This window comes from Balaenoptera borealis, assembly GCF_965194805.1.
Source record: "Balaenoptera borealis genome assembly, chromosome: 11".
Classification (NCBI taxonomy): Eukaryota; Metazoa; Chordata; class Mammalia; order Artiodactyla; family Balaenopteridae; genus Balaenoptera; species Balaenoptera borealis.
In genome coordinates this window covers 78,933,585-78,957,812 of record NC_138868.1, presented here as the reverse complement: position 1 = coordinate 78,957,812, position 24,228 = coordinate 78,933,585, and the positions used below count along the sequence as shown (strand labels likewise).

Below are 24,228 nucleotides of genomic sequence, written 5' to 3'. Positions count from 1 at the left end.
GCAAAATAAGGACATTTTCAGACAAATATAACAGCATAGAGCTTGTTAAAGCAGACTCATTAAAGTAAGTTCTAAATCATGTAATTTATGCAAAAACTGATATCAAATAGAATGTGATACAAGAAGGAATAGTGAACAAATAAATTATTAATTGCACAGATAAAGGTAAATCAATGTTTATCGAGTCAATAATAATATCTTATTTGGTTTTTAAAAAGATGAAAATAAAACATTAAACAATAGTATATAATTTGGAAGTAGGTTTAAATGGAATTGAAGTTTTCTGAGTTCTTATACTGTTTGAAAAGCAAGTAGGACATTAATTTTAGTTTTTGAAAAGTTAAGATTCATGTAATAATTTCTAGCCTAGCCTCTTACAGAATAAAAATGGTGTAACACTTCCAAACTAGTAGAGGAAAATAGGAAAAAAGAATCAGTCCAAAGGAAAACTAGTGAGGAAAGGAAATAAAATATAGAAAGGACAGAACAAGTAGAAAGCATAAAATGATTTGGTTCCTACAAACCAAAATAATCATTATCACAGCAAATATAAATAACTTAAATTCCCCAGTTTAAAAACAAAACAAAAATACAGATTAAATAATATAAAAATCAATCCTAGGTATAAACTCTATGAAAAAACTATTTAAAAGATAAGAAAAAAAGATAAGGATACAGAAAGGTTACAAGTAAAAGAATAAAAATTATATTTTAGTCAAATAATAACCAAAAGAAAACTGTTCAAAAACTATGTAAATATCAGGCTAAATGGACTTTGAGGCAAGGTATTCATAGAAATGTAGACGAGAACTTGATACAAATTATAAGTTCAATTCACCAAGAATTAACTCTTTAAAAAATTTGGTCACTTAGAACAGTGGAAGATTTTTACAAACATATTTATTTCCCTTGTTCTGTGAGTTTTTGTTCTATATGTGTTGAGGATGTAATTTATATGTGCCTAAAAATTTGTAGATTAAGCAGATAATCAGTAAGATATAAAATATTTGAATAAAATAATAAGATAATTTAATGAACACAACATAAATACAACATAAAACACTAAACCACAAAACAGCAGGATATACATTTGTTTTGTCTAGCCTACATAAAACATTTACAAAAACAGACTGCAGACTGGACAATACAACAAGGCATATTTCTAAAAGGGACAATAGAGATTTTTCTCTGATATCAATAACATTAAGCTGGAAATATTGATAAAAAGGTGGCTAAATAAACTCTGTATGTTTGGAAATTAAGAAATATACATCCAAATAATTCATACGTCTAGAGGAAATCACAATGAAAATTAGAAAGTATTTAGAACTCAATAAATACTATATTAAAACATGTGTCATATGATTAAAGAAATAGAGATAATTTTTACAGACTTAAACCTTATATTAGGAAAGAAAAATGGCTAATATTTATTGAGTTAAGCATTCATCTTTGGAAATTAGAAAAATAAGAGCAAAATAAACCCCCCAAAACGGATAGGTAGAAGGAAGTAATAAAAGTAGATGTGGGAAACCAGTTAAAGATTAGTGAAATGTTCAATTGGAAGTAATCTCTTTAGTGACATTGGAGATGGAGAAAAGAAGACTAAATCGAGAAATAATATGAGGCAGGAAGAGGGGATGGGATGAACTGGGAGATTGAGATTGACAGATATACACTACTATATATAAAACGGATAACTAATGAGAACCTTCTATATAGCACAGGGAACTCTGCTCAATGCTCTGTGGTGATCTAAATGGAAGGAAATCTGAAAAAGAATGGATATATGTATATGTATAACTGATTCACTTTGCTGTACAGTAGAAACTAACACAACATTGTAAAGCAACAATACTCTAATTTAAAAAAAAAGAAATAGTATGAGGCAGGAAAAAAATCTCTGCGAATCAAGTGATATAGAAGAGTGAAGAGAAGGGAGATTTTAAGGTGTATTCCCCAATTCTGGGATTAATTCAAATTCTTTTCCACTGGGAATTGATGAACAACTTGACCAAATATAGGAAATACATGTTGAATGCAAACATTACCAGTACTGTGCCATTCTACATATTGGGTCTTATTAATTCTCATGACCGCCCTTTGAACTGCACCTGTTAATATTTTCAGTTAAGCTGAGGCTTCAAATATATTAACCAACTCAAAGCTAGCATATATGTGTGTGTATATATATATATATATATATATATATACACACACACACACATATTTATGTATATATATATATTTAAAAAATATATACATATATATATATAACTGAGATTTCAATTGGGTCTTGCATTTAAGAGTCCATATTTTTTCTAGATTCCATTTCAAACATGTTAATTTGAGTTGTCATAAAAACACCTAAGAAATCTCGGCAAGTGCATATGATCTGACTATTCCAAAAAATAGTCAAATATAGGATGAAGATATATTTCAAATGAGCAACTTCATCAGCATGTTACTGAGTTGCATCTGTGATTTTTTTCTCATAATTCACTTTATTTTTCATGATGATATAAGTGTGTTTCCTTTCCCAATAATTACTTTAATGCATGTAAAAAGCAGGGATTTATGAAATGCAATACTTTACAACGTATAAACTCTGGTTTCAATGTGCTCTGTTTGTTGATTTATGAATAACTTGTAGAATTTATTACAACTTTAAGGAGCTAAAATGAATGAATCAAATCAAAATCCAGTGTCCTTAAAAGCCCTCTCAAAAAAAAAAAAAGAAAAGTTAGCAGTCTTCCAACGTATAGATTAGATTGCTTTACCTGGGGTAACACAAGGCTCAACAGAGAGCAGTCTCTACCTTTTAACAAAATAATCTTGAAAGAGAAACCTTATCAGAGGATGGAAACAGTAATTGTTCAAGGGAATTTCCAATAAATAATAATTTTACATAAATACTGTTTTTTTTTAATGAAACCTTTCATACCTGTCTAATCATACACAATGAAGAAACAAATAGAAATGCATTATTCTGCCATGTTAATTTCTGACAGCAAAACTGCTCAATGAATCCTAAAGAATATGTAACCACACATGGATGCTTCTTCCTTGTGAAACTAAAAAATTATTAGAGTAAAACTGAATATGCAAAAGAGTTCAGGAGAAAGATAATTTTAAAAAATCATTTATAGAAAAATAAGGTAATTTTTCAGGATATAGAAGGTAATGCTAAAGACATAGAAATTCCACTTTTTACACTCAACTCTCAAATATTCAGGGATTAAAAACAAAGCTAGTTCCAGTTCAAGATGGTGATGAAGGAGGATCCTGAACTCAACTCATCCCAGGGACATACAGAATCTATAGCTACATATGGAACAATTACCTCTGAAAAAATACTAAAACTAGCTGATCAACTCCTACACATCAGTAAACAAGAAAATAACCCACACTGAAGTGGTAGGAGAGGCTGAGACACATTCTTTTTTTTTAGTTGAAATCGGTTGGCCAAGATGACAGAAGTAGGAAGACCCTGAGCTCACCTCCTCCCATGGGGACAACCAAATTACAAATATTTATAGAGTGACTATTGATGAGAATGACCTGAAGACTAGCAGAAAACATCTACAACCAAAGATATAAAGAAGGAACCACAATGAGTCAGGTAGGATGGGTAGAGACTTGGTATAGTCAAGACCCATACCCCTGGGTAGGCAACTTACAAATGGGTGAATAATCACAATTGCAGAGGATCTCCCCAAGTAGTGAGGAGTCCAAATATCACTTTGGACTACCCAGCCTAGGGGTCCTGTACCAAGAAGAGCACCCAGAACATTTGGTTTTGAAGGCCAGTGGGACTTACTTTCAGGAGAGCCCCAGCACTGTAGAAAACCAGGACTCTGCTCTTAAAAGTCACACACAAAATCTCACATGCTCCAAGACCGAGGGCAGAAGAAATAATTTGAAAAGTGCCTCGGTCAGACTCACTTGCTGATCTTGGAGAGTATTCTGGAGAGGCACAAGGCAACTAGGACTCATGTTCAGAACATAGATGCAGGCAGCAGCAATTTTAGGGAACTCATTCTACCATGCTGGTAAACACAGTTTTGGAGTCCTCCCTCTAGCTTATTAGTGCTGCAGTCCAGCCCTGCCAGTCAGTAGGCACCAGCCAGTAAGGAACAGTCCTTGGAACCCCGAAGCCAAGCAGCTAACTACATGGATACACAGCTCTCCCAACCAGAAGACAGGCTTCCATAGACCTCCACTGAGCACCCCAGTCTCCTGAGACACAACACCATACAACAGAGGGCCCTGGACCTGGCCCCACCAACCAGCAGGCCAATACCAGCTCCAGGAGCCCCAGAGCCCCAAAGCCAGAAACCCTGGGCCATAGATCTGCCCACCAACATGTGGACACCAGTCCTGGGACCACCACAGCCCCAGAGCCAGCCACCCTGGGATCTGACCCCACCCACCAGTGGGCCAAGACTAGCCCAGGATCCAACCTCACACACCAGCTGGCTCACAATTTGGGCCCCAGAGTAAAAGAACCCAGGACCTGGCTCCACCCACCAGTGAGCAGGCAATAGCCCTAGGATCTGGTCTCATCCAACAGTGGGTGGGCTCTAGCCCTGGTACCCCCTGGTACGTTCCCTACCCACCAGCAGGAGACCCTAGCTACAGCACACCCTGGGGCCTTCAGCCAGCCATGTCAGGCACCAGTTCCACCCACTAGTGGGCCAGCACAAGCCCAGGCACTGGCCTACCCACCAGTAGGCAACACCAGCTCTGGGACCCCTGGTCCTGCAGCCAGCTATCCTGTAACCCAGTCTTGTACACCAGTGGGCTGGCACCAGGACTGGGACTCCCTGGGTCATGCAGCCAGACAACAGGACTCAGCCCCACCCACCACTGGTTGGAGCCTCCACACTAGGTAGAGCCTGGCAACCAACCAGGCCAGGAGTCAGCCATGCCTATTAGCATGCCCACAGCAGTCAGCTCTCCCATAAGAGAAGGGCCCATGCAGCCCACATAGAGGATACTCCTAGAGCATATAGCTCTGCTTAGCAGAGGAGAGTGTGCTGCTGGGTGCCATAGGACATCTCCTACATAAGACCACTTTTGCAAGATCAGGCAATGTAACCAATCTACTAATTTCATAGAAATAAAACCACTGAATTAGGCAAAATAAAACAAAGGAATGTGATCCAGATGAAGGAATAAGAGAAGACCCCAGAAGAAGAACTAAGTGAAGTGGAGATAAGCAATCTACCCGATAAAGAGTTCAAGATAAGATTACAAAGATGCTCAAAGAACTGGGGAGAAGAATGGCTGAACACTGTGGGAAGTTTAACAAAGAGTTAGAAACTATAAAGATGAACCAAACAGCACTGAACAATACAGTAACTGAAATTAAAAATACATTAGAAGGAATAAAGAGTAGATTAGATAAGAAAGAGGAATGGATGAGTGAACTGGAAGCAGAGTAGTGGAAATCACACAAGCTTAACAGAAAAGAAAGCTAGCCAAATTGAACAATACATTAAAAAATCATACACTTTGATGAAGTGGATTTATCATAGGGATGCAAGAATGGTTCAGTATCTACAAATCAATCAATGATACATCACATTAACGCATTGGAAAAAAAATCAAGTGATCATGATCATCCCAAAAAATGCAGAAAAAGCTTTTGGCAATATTTAACATCCATTTATGATAAAAATTCTCAACAATGTGGGTATAGAGGGAACATACTATTAAAAAGGCCATATATGAAAACCCAATGCCAACATTATACTCAATGGTGAAAAGCTGAAACCATTTTCTCTAAGTTCAAGAACAAGACAAGAACACCCACTCTTGCCATGTTTATTCAAGATGGTATTGGATAGTTCATGCGGGACTCCGGAGCCGACCGGGAGGCTCTGCGGGACCTCGTCCGAGTGAGTAGCCAAGGCACCACCCGCGCCCCGCCGCCGCCTCCTGGCGGTTCATGCGCTGCCCAGGGGAGCGAGCTCCGAGCATCTTGTGGTGCGGCCACTCCTCGGGGCCAGGAGCGGGGAAGCCGAGCGCGAGAAACCCCCGGACCAGAGCTCAGCCTCTTCCCACCGACCGAATCATCATGACCCACTTCAACAAGGGCCCTTCCTATGGACTCTCGGCTGAAGTCAAGAACAAGATTGCTTCCAAGTATGATCATCAAGCAGAAGAAGATCTTCTCAATTGGATAGAAGAGGTGACTGGCATGAGCATTGGCACCAACTTTCAGCTGGGCTTAAAAGATGGCATAATCCTCTGTGAACTCATAAACAAGTTAACAGCCGGGCTCAGTGAAGAAGGTCAATGAGTCCTCATTAAACTGGCCTCAGTTGGAGAATATTGGCAACCTTATCAAAGCTATTCAGGCTTATGGTATGAAGCCACATGACATATTTGAAGCAAATGATCTTTTTGAGAATGGAAACATGACCCAGGTTCAGACTACGCTGGTGGCCCTAGCAGGTCTGGCTAAAACAAAAGGATTCCATACAACCATTGACATTGGAGTTAAGTATGTAGAAAAACAAACAAGACGTTTTGATGAAGGAAAATTAAAAGCTGGACAAAGTGTAATTGGTTTACAGATGGGAACCAACAAATGCACCAGCCAAGCAGGTATGACAGCCTATGGGACTAGGAGGCATCTTTATGATCCCAAAATGCAAACTGACAAACCTTCTGATCAGACCACGATTAGTCTGCAGATGAGCACCAACAAAGGAGCCAGCCAGGCGGGGATGTTAGCCCCGGGGTACCCAAAGAGACATCTACGATCAGAAGCTAACATTACAACCCGTGGACAACTCGACGATTTCTCTACAGATGGGTACCAAGAAAGTCGCTTCCCAGAAAGGAATGAGTGTGTATGGGCTTGGGCGGCAAGTATATGACCCCAAATACTGTGCTGCTCCCACAGAACCTGTCATTCACAATGGAAGCCAAGGAACCGGAACAGATGGGTCGGAAATCAGTGATAATGATTATCAGGCAGAATACCCAGATGAATATCATGGCGAGTACCAAGATGACCAAATACCCCAGAGATTACCAATATACAGACCAAGGCATTGATTATTAGATTCACAGAGGAGCTCAGTATTTAGCCCGTTGTTTTTATTCAGTGAGAACCAAGCTAGCCTTGAGTAATTTTTACCTTGTCTTCCTAAAACACTATTATGCTTATTGTACCTAAAGGAAATACTGCCTTACATACATTCTTTTTTCCTTTTTCTGCCTCTTCCCTAAATAGTTGCCTTTCAGTGCTGTAACAGTTAAATCCTACAGCATAACCAATAACTCGCATATGAAGTAAAAAGGAGTACAGTGAAAGGGGAGTACTATTGTACAGTCAATTCTTTTATTAAAGATCTATGCATTTTTACAATCCTCTACTTAAATTGGTATTTTCAAACAATAGGAAGCTTTTTTTTTTTTTTTTACAGTTTAGTATCTGTTCTACATGGAAGACTAAACTCATGCTTATAGCTAAATGTGGTCTTTGCCAACTAAATTTAAGATGCAGCTTTTTAGAAATTTACATATCAATGTTTCTACAGTATTGTTTGCTTATTTTTAAATAAAGTCCTGATCAGTGTGCATTTGTGACTATATGTGTACTCATTCTTAGCTAAGCCGACAAGATCTTTTCCGAGTGGTGTTTTGAAAGGAGTGTGTACAAAGCTGGCCTGCAGACATCGAGGTCTGGGGGGTGCGTTTGCTCTTCCTGTTTGTGCCAATGTATTGATGTAGAGTTGCTCTGTTTTCTTCCACTGTATTTATTGCTGCATTTCTCAGCATAAATTTATCCCATTGTATTTTTTATAAATAAATATTTTTTCGAAAAAAAACTAGTATTGGAAATCCTTGCCATAGAAATCGTACAACAACAGCAACAAAAAAAAAAATCAACTGAATCCAAATAGTAAGGAAGAAATAAAACTGTCACTGTTTCATGTGGCATAATATTGGGTTGGCCAAAAAGTTAATTTGGGTTTGTGCGTAAGCTGTTACAAGAAAAACCTGAGTGAACTTTCTGGCCAGCCCAATACTATATATAGAAAACCCTATAGACTACATCAAAAAACTAATAGAAATAATGAATTCAGTAAAGTTTCAGGACACAAAATTAATATGCAGAAATCTGTTACATTTCTATACACTAATAACAATGTACTAGAAAAAGAAATTAAGAAAACAATCCCATTTACAATTGCATCAGAAAGAATAAAATACCTAGGAATAAATCTAACCAGGAGATGAAAGACCTTTACTCTGAAAACTATAAGACAGTGAGGCAAGATATTGAAGATAACATAAACAAATGGAAAGATATACCATGCTCATGAATTGGAAAAATTAATATTGTTAAAATGGCCGTACTTCTCAGGGCAATCTACAGATTCAATGCAATCTCTATCAAAACACCAAGAGCATTTTTCACAGAACTAGAACAAATAATACAACAATTTGTGGAAATAGAAAAGAGCTTGAGTATCCAAAGCAATCTTGAAAAAGAAGAACAAAGGTAAAAAACTCCCCACTTTTAAACTATACTACAAGGCTACAGTAACAAAACAGTATGGTACAGGCCCCAAAAGAAACACATGAATCAATGGAACAGAAGAGAGAGCCCAGAAATAAACCCACACTTATATGAGCAATTAATTTATGACAAATGAGGTAAGAATATACAATGGAGAAATGACAGTCTCTTCAATAAGTGGTGCTGAGAAAAATGGACAGCATCAATTAGCTTTCCTTTAAGGGAAAATTGTCTAAAATATGTAAGCATGGTTATGTACAGATTGATATTCTCTTTTTATTTTTATTTTATTTTCCCCTTATTAATTTTTTACTGAAATATAGTTGATTTACAACATTATGTGAGTTTTAGGTGTACAGCATAGCAATTCAGTATTTTCTCAGATTATACTTCATTATAGGTTATTACAAGAAAATGTCTATAATTCCCTGTGCTATATAGTATATCCTTTTTCCTTATTTATTTTATAAGTATGAGCTTGTATCTGTTAATCCTATACCCCTAATCTGTCCCTCCCTTCTCTGCCTTCTCCCCTTTGGTAACCACAAGTTTGTTTTCTGAATCTGTGAGTCTGTTTTTGTTTTGCATATGCATTCATTTGTATTCTTTTTTAGATTCTACATATAAGTGATATCATACAGTATTTGTCTCTCTCTGCCTGACTCATTTAATGAAACATAATATTCTCTAGGTCCATCCACGTTGCTGTAAATACCAGAATTTCTTTTTTTTTTATGGTTGAGTAATATTACATACCACATCTTCTTAAGCCAATCATCTGTTGATGGGCCCTTGGGTTGCTTGCATGTCTTGAATATTGTAAATCGTGTTGCTATGAACATTGGGGTTCACATATCTTCCTGAATTAGTGTTTTCATTTTTTCCACATATATACAGAGAAGTGTAATTGATGGCTCACACGGTAGTTCTTTTTTTCGTTTTTTAAGGAACTTCAATACTCTTTTCCATACAGGCTTCATCAGTTTACATTTCCAGCAACAGTGTACAACAGTGCCCTTTTCTCTACATACTCCCCAGTATTTGTTACTTGTAGACTTTTTTATTTTATTTATTTATTTATTTATTTTGGCTGCGTTGGGTCTTCGTTGTCACGCGCGGCCCTTCTCTAGTTGCGGTGAGCGGGGGCTACTCTTCGTTGCAGTGTGTGGGCTTCTCATTGCGGTGGCTTCTCTTGTTGCGGAGCATGGGCTCTAGGCCCGCGGGCTTCAGTAGTGGCTCATGGGCTCTAGAGCACAGGCTCTGTAATTGTGGCGCACGGGCTTAGTTGCTCCGCGGCATGTGGGATCTTCCTGGACCAGGGCTCGAACCCGTGTCCCCTGCATTGGCAGGCAGATTCTTAACCACTGAGCCACCAGGGAAGTCCCCTACTTGTAGACTTTTTGATGATAGCCATTCTGAAAGGGTGAGGTAATATCTCATTGTGGCTTTGATTTGTATTTCTCTAATAATTAATAACATTAAACATCTTTTCATGTACCTGTTATCCATCTGTATGTCTTCTTTGGAGAAATGTGTATTTAGGTTTTCTGCCCGCTTTTCCACTGGGCTGTTTTTGTTGTTGTTGTTGTTGAATTGTATGCATTGTTTGTATATTTTAGATATTAACCCCTTGTTGGTCACATCATTTGCAAATATTTTCTCCCATTTTGTAGGTTGTCTTTTTGTTTTGTTGATGATTCCCTTTCCCATGCAAAAGTTTTTAAGCTTAATTAGGTACCATTTTTTAAAATTTTTGCTTTTATTTCTTTTTCCTTAGGGGACAGATCCAAGAATATATAGCTACAATTTATGTCAAAGACTGTTCCACCTAGGTTCTCTTCTAGGAGTTTTAGGGTTTCAGGTCTTACATTTAGGTCTTAAACCATGTTGAGTTTATTTTTTTATATGGTGTGAGGGAATGTTCTAATCTCATTGTTTTTATATGTGGCTGACCATTTTTCCCAGTACCACTTTTTGAAGAGATTGTCTTTTTTCCATTGTCTATTCTTGCCTCCTTTGTTGTAGATTAATTGACTGTAGGTGTGTGGGTTTGTTTCTGGGCTCTCTATTCTGTTTCATTGATCTATGTGTCTGCTTTTATGCCAGTACCACACTGTTTTAATTATTGTAGCTATGTAGTATAGTCTGAAGTCTGGGAGGATTATTCCTCCACCTTTGTTCTTTTTTTTCAGGATTGCTTTGGCAATTCAGGGTCTTTTGTGGTTCCTTATAAATATTAGGATTATTTATTCCATTTCTGTGAAAAAATGTCATGGGTATTTTGACAAGGATTGAATTAAATCTGTAGGTTGATTTGAGTAGTATGACCATTTTAATAATATTGAGTCTTCCAATCCAGGAGGATGGGATATCTTTCCATTTCTTTGAATCATCTTCAATTTCCTTCATCAATGTTTTATAATTTTCAGAATATAGTTCTTCCACCTCCTTGGTTATGTTTATTTCTAGGTATTTTTGATGCAATTTTAAATAGAATTTTTTTTCTACTTTCTCTTTCTGATATTCCATTATTAGTGTTTAGAAATTCAACTGATTTCTGTATATTAATCTTGTATCCTGCAACCTTGAATTCATTTATTAGTTCTAACAGTTTTTTGGTGGAGAGTTTAGGGCTCTCTGTATAGAGTATCATGTTATCGGCAAAAAGTGACAGTTTTACTTTTTCCCTTCCAATTTGGATACATTTTCTTTCTTTTTCTTGTCTGATTGCTGTGGTTAGTACTTCCAATACTGTGTTAAATAGAATCGGTGAGAGTAGGCATTCTTGTCTTATTCCTGAATTTATTGGGAAGGCTTTCAGCTTTTCACCATTGAGTTTTATGTTGACTGTGGGTTTGTCATAAATGGGCTTCATTATGCTGATATGTTCCCTTTATACCCACTTTGATGGCAGTTTTTATCATGAATGAATGTTAAAATTTTCAAATGCTTTTTCTGCATCTATTGAGATGACCATGTGATTTTTGTCTTTCCTTTAATTAATGTGATATATCACATTGATTGATTTGCATGTGTTGAACCATGCTTGTGACCCTGGAATAAATCCAAATTGATCATGGTGTATGATCCTTTTTACATATTGTTGGATTCAGTTTGCTAATATTTTTTTAAGGATTTTCTCATCCATATTAATTGAAATTATTGGCCTGTAATTTCTTTTTTTTTGTAGTGTCTTTGTCTGGCTTTGGTATCAGAGTAATGGTGGCTTTGCAGTATGAATTTGAGAGTTTTCCTTCCTCCTCAGTTTTTTGGAATAGTTTGAGAAGCATAGGTATAATTCTTCTTTGTGTTTGGTAGGATTCCCCTCTGAAGCGATGTGGTCCTGGACTTTTGTTTGCAAGGAGCTTTCTCATTACAGATTCAATTTCACTTTTAGTGATTGGTGTGTTTAGACTGTTAGTTTCTTCTTGACTCCGTCTTGGCAGGCAGCATGTTTCTAGAAACTTGTCCATTTCTTCTAGGCTGTCCAATTTGTTAGCATATAACTGTTCATAGTATACACCTACGATTTTTTTGTATCTCTGTGGCATCAGTTGTTATTTCTCCTCTTTTATTTCTTATTTTATTTGAGTCCTCTCTCTTTTCTTCTAGGTGAGCCTGGCTAAAGGTTTATCAGTTTTGTTTATCATTTCAAAAAACCAAATCTTGTTTTCATTGATCTTTTCTATTTTTTTATCTCTATTTCATCCATTTCCTCTCTGATATTTATTATTTCATTCCTTTTGCTGACTTTGGGTTTTGTTTATTCTTCTTTTAATAATTCATTTAGGTGGTAGTTTAGGTTGTTTAGTTGAGATTTTTCTTGTTTCCTACAAAAGGCCTCTATTGCTTTGAATTTCCCTCTTAGAACTGCTATTCCTTCTTCCCATAGTTTTTGGAAAATTGTGTTTTTATTTTTATTTGTCTTGAGGTATTTTCTGATTTCTTGGATTTTATCACTGACCCATTGTTTTTGTTTGTTTGTTTGTTTGTTTGTTTTTCATCACTCTACATTCTAAGACATGCCAGTAATATTTTAAATCCAAAAAAAGTAAAAAGTATACCAATGCAAAAACTAAATTTATTGTCATCTTTCTGCAATTTAAATATATTTAATCCTTTTTTTACTTTTCACTGTAAAAATTTAGATAAAGAAAACCTGAACCTCAAATGAAAAATGTTACTATTTTTGTTATTTTTTCTCATAGAATTGGATTATTTCCCAGTCAATCCCTTTTTTTTTCTGCTTTGCTAGGTGAAAACTTCTTATACATGTCTCATGGATGTCTCTTTATGGTCTCAACATGGAGCATACTATGAAACTTGAATACACAGTTTCCTTGGTTTGTTGCAGTAGAAAGCTTTACACAATGAAGGAGGAAAAAACAAGTGAGTGGCAAATCCATGTTAATGTTTGTTTGAGGAGGAATTCTTTTATTTTGACGTTCCAGGCAAAAGGCAGATTAATAATGCAGAAATCTTCCCACCAAGCATCTACAGAGGCTGAATTTTCTGTAAGTATGACATATATAAAGTTTATATATAGATGTATAAGAATGTGTTTGTGTGCATATGTATACTGTGCATTCTTAGCTGAATTCTCCAAATAGAATGGAAAAATCCATAGGTACCAAAAAAAAATATCCTAGAAGTCTGATGTTGATGGAAGCCCCAGCATTAAGGGGATGGGAGCTTATCATACAGGTTTTGGCTACAGACTTGATTTGGTCTTACAAGAAAGAAGAAATTGGAACTAAGACTTTTGCATAAGGCCATGATCCTCATATAGGTGAGCACTTAGTTTAAAAAGATGAGAGAAATCCACTCATGTGGACATCCCAAAATTTACTCTTGCTGTCCCTGGTGGTTTTTCTCTACTCCTTCAGACCAGAAGGGCTGGGTCTACCTTCACAGCTTATTCTCTAGGTATAAAGACCCCACTTTTACTATCATATTTTCTTAAAGAATAACATTAGGAATATGGCTTCACCCTATTCTTCTAGCCTTCTCTCTATCAGGTATGAGTCAATATTAATGTATTGGATTAAATAGCTGCAAGTAAAAAAGAAAGATCTGGACTTTAAGACCTGGTCTCCATTGAGGAAAAAGGGGGTATTGGACCAGGATAGAGGTAACTCTATGGATGGAAAGAGGAAGAACAGCATAGTGTACTAATTAAGGCAGGAAGGTAGGCAGGCACAGGGAACACTAATCTGGGATCTAAAATCCAGGGGGGAGATTGAGAGCAGAGTTCAGAGCAGCATCTTGAAAGTCATGACTCACTAACTATGCTTGGAACAATACTTAGTATTAATAATAATAATATAATAATAGACAATATTTATTAATTATACACTATGTGCCAGTTGTTTCACTTATGGTGTTTCATTTTATCCTCAAGAAATTATATATCTTAGTAGATATCATTGTATTCATTTTAGAGATCCTGAAGTTGAAACTCACTAGATTAAGGTGCCTTCCCCAAGTTCCAACAGCCAATAAGTGGAGGATCTGGCCCTGGAGTCCAGATTTGTAGGAGTCTAGTGTCCATACTCTCTTCATTACTTCTTTGCCTGTTTAACAGCCTTGAGGTAATTTGGCTAAGACTACCTTCCAAAATAAGGAAAAAAAATGAGTTGATATGTCAAATTTAATATGTCAAAGCTGAGCTGCAAATCAACCCTGCCCCTTCACCCACCACACACACGCACACACCAATTCTGTTTCACCTGCAACCTTTCCATCTGAGCTGCTATTACCAATAATTTTAGTTGCTGAGGTCATAAACTTTGGAAGTATCTTTGGCTCTTTTTTAGCTATGTCCCACAGATGATCTGACAAGGAAACCTAGCAGACTCTACCTTCAAAATATATCCAGAATCTGACCACTTTTGGTCAGATTCTGACCAGAATTTGATCACCATGTTTCTTGCTACCACCTTAGTTTGAGCTCTTGTCATCTTTTACTTGAATTTTTGTAATAGCCTCCAACATAACAGACAGTGAGTCTTCTAAAAGTAAGCAAAAGCTTGTCATTCCTAGGCTTAAAACCTTGTAAAGGCTCTCCAAAGCCTTCTATTATCTGTGTACAAGCCCTCCCTATGTCCCACATCACAGACCTAGGAAAGTAAGACGTTAAGTGTCTTGCCTAAAGTCACAAGGCTTATAGTTATAAAGATGAGTAGAACCCAACTCAGTGCAATAAGACAAGAATGGTAAGTTTCAGGTTTTTCCAGTCACACTGAAAATTTATTCAATTTAATTCATAGTGGAGAAAATGTGGGAGGGGACTGTTTTCCCTACCAAAATTAAAATTGGTCAAAGGCAGTGATTAGTTCTTCTAACTCTAGAATCTTCCCAGGATCTTTCTTAAATGAAGGAATCATTCCACCTCAAAATGACCAAAGGTGTAACGCAATGACTGACTTTCAGATTGTATACTGTATTTAGGTAATGGAGGTCATCCATCAGTACTTGTCACCATCAGGATTCTACTACTAGTCTTCCCTGTGCTATGCCCAGCAAGTCATTAAGAAAATCTTCTTAACGAAACAATGGTTTCATTGTTTCAATGTATAATGATGGTTTATACGTTTATAAACAGGAAGTGCTTAATAATAATAGTATAACAGATGATGAAACTATTAGTTCTATAATATCTTTAGACTCCTCAAACTCCCAGCAACTTTTTGCTAATGTCTACTACTCTGCTGAAAATGCTCTCTTCTCCTCATCCTCCCTTCTACTTCTAAACACATGTGAAGTAAGCTCTGTTAACCTGAACTCCCTCCTTAAGAAAACAATCACACACTTTGCACTGGACCTGGTTCAGAATGTTATTTATTAAATCTACAGTGGATGCTGAAAATGAGAGTTCCTTAATGAACACTGGGTAACATGGAGGCCCCATTTCCTGGGGCAGCAGGCCCTATTTGTACCTTTTCCCACAAATGGAGGAGGTAAGTGCAGATCAAGTAGGTAAGGTTATAAGACAAATGCCCATTGTCCTTTTGTATTATTCCAACCCTGCTTATCAGTCTGCTTGATTCTAGAGAAGGGGATTCTGCTGATATTAATTTCTCTTGTATGCAATATTTTTATTAGTGCCCTTCACCAACATGATATTTCTGATAGTGGCAAGAGATAGATGTGAATAGACTAACATAATAAATATTGTGTTATATACCTACATGTTAATAACCCTAAGAAATATCAAAAATGACACTCTTTTCAACCAATCAGTTTTTTTTTAATGTATTTAAAAATAATATAATAAGTACTATTTTGCGTTCCATTCTCTGAGTTAAAAGTCTTTTGAATGCTTTATGTCATTTCACTCTAGAGAGCTGTTTATAAAATACTCACTTATTCTTTCTTATTTCATAAATGGATCAAAAAGGGGATCAAATCATTTGCTTACAGATACAGAACAATGTTGGCACCAAGTCCTATGATTCCACCACTCAACATAGACACATGAGGCCATTTGTGAAGTTATGATAAACAATGCATCAGTGGAGAGAGATGGAACCAGAGACCCTAAAAGCTTTCCTTGCTCTAATTTTCTTGATTGGAAGCAGCATCAAAATTGCTCCCCATTTTCCACAGTGAAAAATACTGCTTTTGAAGCCATTCTTAAAAGGTTATATTATGGGATGCTGTCTGTGAAACAAACATTTCCCAGGCTGTCTCCATCCCTAACAACCCACTTGCACTCAAGAGGGTAGTTTGTTTTTCACTTCGCTTAAAGGATTTGGTCAGAAACTGGAAAATAGAATATCTTCAACAGAGAGCTCCTTTCATCTTTTGAAAAGTAAGATGGAAAACAAAATCCAGGAAACTCTTTCAATAACATGGGGATAGTGCCTGGGGAGGTTATTTAAAGGCTGGGCACAGTGTTCTAGGTTGAATGCTTAACAGCCTCATTCCTGGTCATGTCTCTTCCCAATACTCTGTTTCAATGGTATTGAACTCATTGCAGCCCTTCTGAAATGCAGCCTTGAGGTGATAGGGAGAGCATGCTGCTTCCTCTGCCTCTAATATTCTTCTCTTTGCCTGGATAACAAAATGCCATAGTTCAGAATTCACCTCATCCAGGAAACTGTTATGTTTCAGTGTCCCTCCTCTTGTGCTCCTATACATTCCTATACTACTCCTATTGTAACATGCCTTATAAGTTATTAAATTTACCTGTATACGTTTATGTTTCCCTCTACTGTAAGCTCTCTGAGGGTGAAAACTATGTATGCCTAGAGCCTAACACATGTTTTTACTCAAATATTTGTTGAATTCATAAAAGAAGGAAGTATGGTTTGCCTTTTTCCTCTTCCCATCTCACAGTCCTCATATTGTCATGTAAAATATGAGAAAATCTAGTGAATTTCATAGTGCTTTAAATCATTTTTTTCTTCCCCATTAAAATTTATCTGTTCATGATCTCATCTATCAGAGTCTTGATCTACATGCCCATTTGTCTAATAGTGGCTCACATTTCCCCACCAGCTTCCCAAAGTAGTGACTTCAGGCAATCTAGGCATTGAGGTAGATGAGGTTTCTGTCCAAATCATACCACAAAGGGCCTGCCTGATTTATCAACACATACGCCCTGTTGCAGCATTATGACACTTAACTTTCAGAAATGTATGGGCTTTGATGTTCTGCCGATTGGTACAATCATTCTTTTTCCTCGGGAAAATATCTCTAATTCAGAGAAAGGTTATTTCACTAATTATAAATATTTGTCTGAAATTTCTAGATTTTGGAAAATACTTCTGAGATTATTATGTTTTAACTCTCAAATTTGTACATGGGTGTTTTTTATAAAAAGACATAACTTTGACAATTCCGTCTAGAGCAAACAACATGAAAAAGATTTGGTATCAGAAAACTACATTGTTTCTCTCCATGGGAGAAAGTTTAAAAAATGCTGGAAAGAAAATTCTTCACTTCTCAATTGTTTAAGAGCCAGGGCTTCTTGACACTTTGCGCCTCTACTGTTGACCACCTTACACAGTTTCTTGGACTTAAGGTTTAAGGTTTCTGGATTATAAACACAAAACAGGACAGAATGTGGCTACAGCAGCCAATAATGTCTGTTTTAAATTGGAACCATTCTAAGGCTGCCTAAGCCTTCAGATACTGTTTGAAAAAGACTGAAGAAAACAGATTGCCAATAAGGGAGCAGGAAGAAGCATATTGCTAGTCTGGAGAATTCTCTGCAAGCCAGGCAAGCACATATTGACTGTAGGTGTGTTCTGTGTGGGGTAATAACAGAAGCAAATCCTTGTAGGTCTGGTGGCATTAAATCAGCTTCTAAGATACCTAAATTTGGGCTGGGCATCTAAATTTTAGTCCTGAGTGGAATGGTAACTTATTTGGCAGCACCAGGAGTATAAAAATTATTATAGAAACTATTGCTTCCAACAAACAAACTTCTTTGCCCACATTACATTAAGTTCAACTTTTAAATTCTATGGAATTATCCCCTTGGGAGTTTAGATGATTTTGACCTTTAGGACTTTGCAATAACAACTATAAAAGCTAAGAGAGAAAAATCTGAAGAAGAATCTCCTGCCAGGACATTTCTCATCTGATCCTTCTTAGAAGTGAATTCTTAGTGCATCAAGGAATTTCCTCTCTTCTGTCCCTTCACCCTGGGAAGTAGTAGCAAATTGTTATCAGTAATATGTGGCACTTTACATAGAACATTTACATGCAATATCTTGGTCCTATCAATATACCTGACGTCAGATAAGACAGTTGTTACTACCCCAGTTTAGGAGATAAGGAAGTTGGCTACCAAAAAAGATAAATGACTTAATCAAATTCATTAAAAAAATGAAGGATAGTGAAGATAAGATGATAATCCTTACTTTCTGTCTCTAGAACCAGAGATTGTTCCACCAGTGGTTCCTGTCTCTCTTATTCCCCTTATGAGATGCTGATATATACAATTATCCATATATTAAGAAGCACACATTAGCCTCTTAATAGATATTTGTGTAATTAACTAAAGACTATTATACGGAGGGAGGAGAAAACTTACTGTATGTCTGGAGAGTAGAAAAGTACCTAACACACAGAACCTCATTTAATCCTCGCAGCTACCCCATGAGGCAGCTACTATTACCATCTGCATCTTACAGGGGCAAAAAAAACAATGAATTTTTGAGATGCTTAGGTATGTAATTTATGGAGACATTATTATGTGTCTGTCATATGTAATTTGCTTTACATAATTGTTCCATTTAATCTTCACAAGAATCTTATGTGATAGGTAGTCTCACAATTTTTCCCATTTTATTTTACTTTTATTATTTAATTATTTATTTATTTATTTATTTATTTTTGGCTGCATTGGGTCTTCACTGCTGTGTGCAGGCTTTCTCCAGTTGCGGCGAGCGGAGGCTACTCTTCCTTGCGGTGTGCAGGCTTCTCATTGCGGTGGCTTCTCTTTTGCGGAGCACAGGGTCTAGGTGTGCGGGCTTCAGTAGTTGTAGCACACGGGCTCAGTTGTTGTGGCACACGGGCTTAGTTGTTCCATGACATGAGGGATCTTCCCGGACCAGGGATCGAACCCGTGTCCCCTGCATTGGCACGGGGATTCTTAACCACTACACCACCAGACAAGTCCTTTCCCATTTTACAGAAAACTGAAACTCAGAGAAGATAAGCAATTTTCCCTGGATCAGACACAGAGCTGACTTAGATGCAAATTTTTATATTCTGACCCTTTTCCACTGTACAAGCGTGGGTCTCCTCTGCTGAACAAGCCTTGGCTTATAGGCCTGTGACAGCTGGAGTCAGCATTTAACCTCGGACTTCATGGGCTGTTCTGTTTCAAACAGACTGTGCTGCCTCCTGAGTAACTAGGTGCACCGTGAAGGCTTGAAGTATAATAACAACTGGACACTGTTAAAATCTTTATTCTATTGAATGTTCTATAGGAATCTTGTACTCAATATAAATAAAACAAAATTTCAAAATTGGTCTCGTAGAAATTCTCTAAATGAAAAGAAACCATAAGTTCTGCTTTTTGAGACTCATGTTTGTTTTCTTATTTTTCTGTGGTCAATACCACAAACTTGCAGAGTCTTCATATTCCCCATTAACATCAAAGTAGTTGCTGACAGACATTAAATTCATTTTTATGTGTAAGCAGGAATCAGCCAGACTGTGCTTATTTTGTAAAGAAGACTGAGAGGAATGTAAAATCCTTACAAGTGAGATTATGATCTCAAGATCTATATGTAAATTACAAATTTGTCCTTTCCTTTAGCAGACAGGAACACCTAAAACTGTGGTTCCCAAACTTTTTGGAGTTGTGAAGTTCCGTAGTGCAATTTTTTAGATTTCAAAACATCTGTGCCTTCCTCCTTCAAAAGTAATACGGAAATGTGTGCAAGTTTTCTAATTTAGGTGAATTTCATGTTAAGATCTTTTTGAAAAATTAATGACAATACCTGAGATAGTTGTGCTGTGTTGTAAAACAAGAATTTGGAATCACTTGTTAAGTACTACCCAAAACCCCAGCTATATAATTTCAATAAAAAATCAATCATGGCAAAGTTGATTTGTGGAAGCAAAGGGCCAAAAATATCATTCCTCAAACAAATGCTATTCCATCAGCATTTAGTAAAATAGAGGAGATGGGATATATTCATAAAAACTATAATTTAATTCAATTATGAAAATATTTTTTAAGAATCGATTTTATGCCCAGAACTATATAGGATCCTGTCTTTGATACAATGATGAATAATATATGGTTTCTCTCATCTTGGAAATTACATTCTAGTGGAGGAAATGAAATACACATTATATACTAGAAAAGATAAAGTAGAATGTAATGGTTTAAATAACATGATTTGGGAATTATGAGGCTGAAAGAGATACATTCCAGGGAGGAAAATCTGGAATGGATCCTTGGAGAAGATATTAGAGATGTGCTTCCTCCTCACTTAAAAAACAAGGTGGGGGGGAGTCTGGGTTCATGCCAATCAGGATGCCAGTCCAGTAGAGTATGTATCAGCCTTAATTCTACTTTACCGTTCTGAAGCATTTGATACTTTTAACCACTCTGTTCTTCTTTCTTTAAATTGTCTTCTGGTTTTCCTTCTCTCTGTCTTTCTCTATCCTCAATTTCTTCCCCCTTTTCTTCCATATAATGTTTCCTACCAGAGTTCCTATAAGCATATCTCTTACTATGCCTTGCACTTCCTCTGGTGACAGCATTCTTCATATTTCCACCATATGCTTATGTCTCCCAACTTACATCACCAGTTCTAGCTGTTGCCTGAATGCTAAACCTGTACATCTGACCATCGACTGTATACAACCACTTGGTTATCTCACTGATGTCTAAACTCAGTATGTTCAAAACCACATTTGATTTCTCTCAAACATGCTTCTCCTTCTGAAATCCCTACCCCATGAGTGGCATTGCAGTCCACTGAGACATTGGAATATCCTAACCTCATCTCACTCATTCCTCTTTTCAGAAAGTTAGCAAGGCCTATGGATTCTACTTCGTCAGCATACTGTATTCCTTGGGTCCATCCTGGTTATAATCTCAGTAACAGCTTAAAATCAGGTCTGGAAGTAGGCTTCTTTTTGTATCCAGCTTGTCCTCATCTATCTTCTTGCTACAGAGGAAGGCTTCTAAATTTAAAATCCAACTATCTTTGCCCAATATTTATCCTGAATATTGTGTGAAGTAACAGGGGGATATCTAACTCTGGGTGTCTTTGCACAAAAGGCTCCTGCTTATCTCTCTGGGGTCAATACTCAAGCCTCCTCCTTCATGCCCTGCTTCTTCATCCATTCCCCCAGCCTCCAACCCAAATACACCAAATTATTTTCAGAGAAACAAAAGCACTGTGCTGTTTAATGCCATTGTACCTACCAGCACAATTTTGCCTAGAATTTTATTCTGTCCTCTCATGTAGTTATTCAGCCTTAAAAATTCAGCTCAATTATAATATATTCCTTCATTGCCCACAGTTTCATTTATATGACCTTTCTCTGCTTTGATAGAACAAATGCATACTGTTATCAATATTGCTTTTTATTTATATGTCTTCTCTTCTCACTAGGCTGATGTTTATTTTAACCTTTTGGAAGAGTCATTTACACTTATATCTTTGAGATTCTAATAAATACTTTGGAACTATTTCCTAGAAAAATGTAGAGTCACATAAATTTTTCTCACAATTTCCAGTGATGTGCAGATATCTATCCAAGTATTCATGCATAAATCCCCAGGGACTCTAGACCAAGTGCCCCTTCTTAAACAGTAAGCTCCTTGAGGATAAAAGCTATATTTTTTCCTTTAATTGACTTTATTTTCCCAGTATTTAACACAATGCCTAGCATATATTAGTCTCTCATCATTAATAAAAAAAATTTATTAAATGAGTGAAGGGTAAGTCTTTGACATTTGGATATGGCAAAGGGTCTAAGGAAAGAAAGTGATCTTTTAAGACAAATGAAACAGCTTGATGGATTACGGTTTTAACTTCGTAGATAATATGTAATTAGTTATCTTTGCAAGTGGTTAAAACAGTAGAGGTAAGATTTAGGACTCAGTTAATTTTTCCTCATAAAGTTGAAACTATAAACTGGAGGCTTCATAAGCCTAACCATTTACCTGAAAATTATTAAATGGATAAAGTCTAAGAATATCTTATTTTTGGCTGCTCACCTCCAACCTGCTTGCTTTCAATGCCTATAACTGAAAGATAAATAGACTAGTCCATGTAATTAAATAATAATGGAATTAAGGATATGATCACAATTTAAACATCACTCATAGTGTGTTGCATCATCCTAAATCTGATACAAGGAGTGTGTGAGTTTCCGTGAGGTGCAATAGTCATCCACAGTTGTCTGGTTGCACTGAAAATTCATTCTTACTTCTCCAAGAGATGAGGAAAAAATTAGATTACAATAATTGCTACAATAGTATGTGTCAAAAGAGTTGACTATATTGGCATAAGAATTCAGTCCAAGAAAAACACCCAAACTAGTTTTTCTCCTACCTCCAACCCTTAGAATGTTGTTCTAAAGCTATCTCTGCTCCAGAACAATAAACAATCAAAATGATTCATTCCTGATCTTGAATACACATTAACACCTCCTTTCCTTTGGTACTAAAATCTGTGTAATAACATATACTTGAAGCACACTGTTTTGATAGTAGTTGACAACTTAGACATTGGAGTCAGATAAACTGGGGTTCAAACCCCGACTCCACTAATTTTATCTGTGGTATTTTGGACAATGCATTTTACAGGTAAGGAAATTGGGTTTTTGAGAGTTTAAAATTTAGGTTTACAAAATGGTACCCTCTAAATTATTATTATTTATAAAATGGTACCTTACATTTTAGTATGTTTTGCACATTAAATCAGAAAGTAACTTATGTAGAGAATTGGATTTGACTTTGCAGGAAGAATTTCTTTTCATGGCATCTAGTCAGAAAACCGTGAGTGCAATAGCATGGCAGCCCAGATTTTAGAATTCCCGGTAATCACATAAAATGATATAAATTGCAAATGCACAGTCCAGTGATCTCTCATTGAAGACCCTTAATAAATATTTACTGAATGAACAGCAGAGTTTAAAAGGAACACATGATAAATATAGTAGTCAAACATTGAATGTAGATAGCCTTTCCTAGGATATCATCACATGATTATTTGACAAATATGAAAGATGTGGTACAAAAAAAGCTCCCTGTTGTCACATAAACAATTAGAATTAGATGTGTGAATAAAACGTGAATTATGAGATCTAGAAATTGCCTTGAAGGGAGATCAAAACTGTTGTGTGACAACCACCGCTTGCTAAACTTCACATCAGTTACTTAATACTTAGAATATTTAAATTTTTTTATGTATTGCATAAGACAAATATACAGTAATTGCTAGTAATGAATGGAGAGAGGGATTTTGTTAAAGCAAACATTTGCTAACTCCAAAGCAGGGCGCTAAAGAAGAAGACAGTTATGCCTGGTATGTTTATATTTTAACTGGCTTTGAGCACAACACATGTTATTTCTTTTTTTCTTTTTTTGTCTTTCTCTGATTAATTTCACTAAGCATAATATCCTCAGGACCATCAATGTTTCTGGAAATGGCAACATGTCATTCTTTTTTTATGGTTAATATTCCATTTTATATATATATATATATATATATATATATATATATATATATATATATATACACACACACACAAACACACACTTACACTTATATATATTTCACATCTTCTGTGTCCATTCATTTGTTGATGAAAACTTGACTATTGTAAATAATGCTGCAATGAACACAATGAACATTGGGGTGCATATATCTTTTTAAATTTGTGCTTTTGTTTTCTTCAGATATATACCGAGGAGTGGAATTGCTGGGTCATATGGTAGTTCTATTTTTAATTTATTGAGGAACCTCTATACTGTTTTCTATAGTGGCTGTAACAATTTATATTCCCACCAACAGTGTAATAGGATTCCCTTTTCTCCACATTCTCACCAACACTTGCTATTTGCTGCCTTTTTTTTTTTTTACATCTTTATTGGAGTATAATTGCTTTACATTGTTGTGTTAGTTTCTGCTGTATAACAAAGTGAATCAGCTATACATATACATATATCCCCATATCCCCTCCCTCTTGTGTCTCCC

At 36.3% G+C, this 24,228-nt stretch overlaps 1 pseudogene across 1 annotated transcript; it reads left to right on the top strand.

Annotated features, from left to right (window-relative positions):
- Window positions 1-5,151: 5,151 nt before the first annotated feature.
- LOC309604915 (calponin-3 pseudogene) lies at window positions 5,152-9,583 on the top strand (annotated as a pseudogene). Its single transcript has one exon. The product of its transcript is annotated as a calponin-3 pseudogene (transcript).
- The last annotated feature ends 14,645 nt before the right edge of the window (window positions 9,584-24,228 follow it).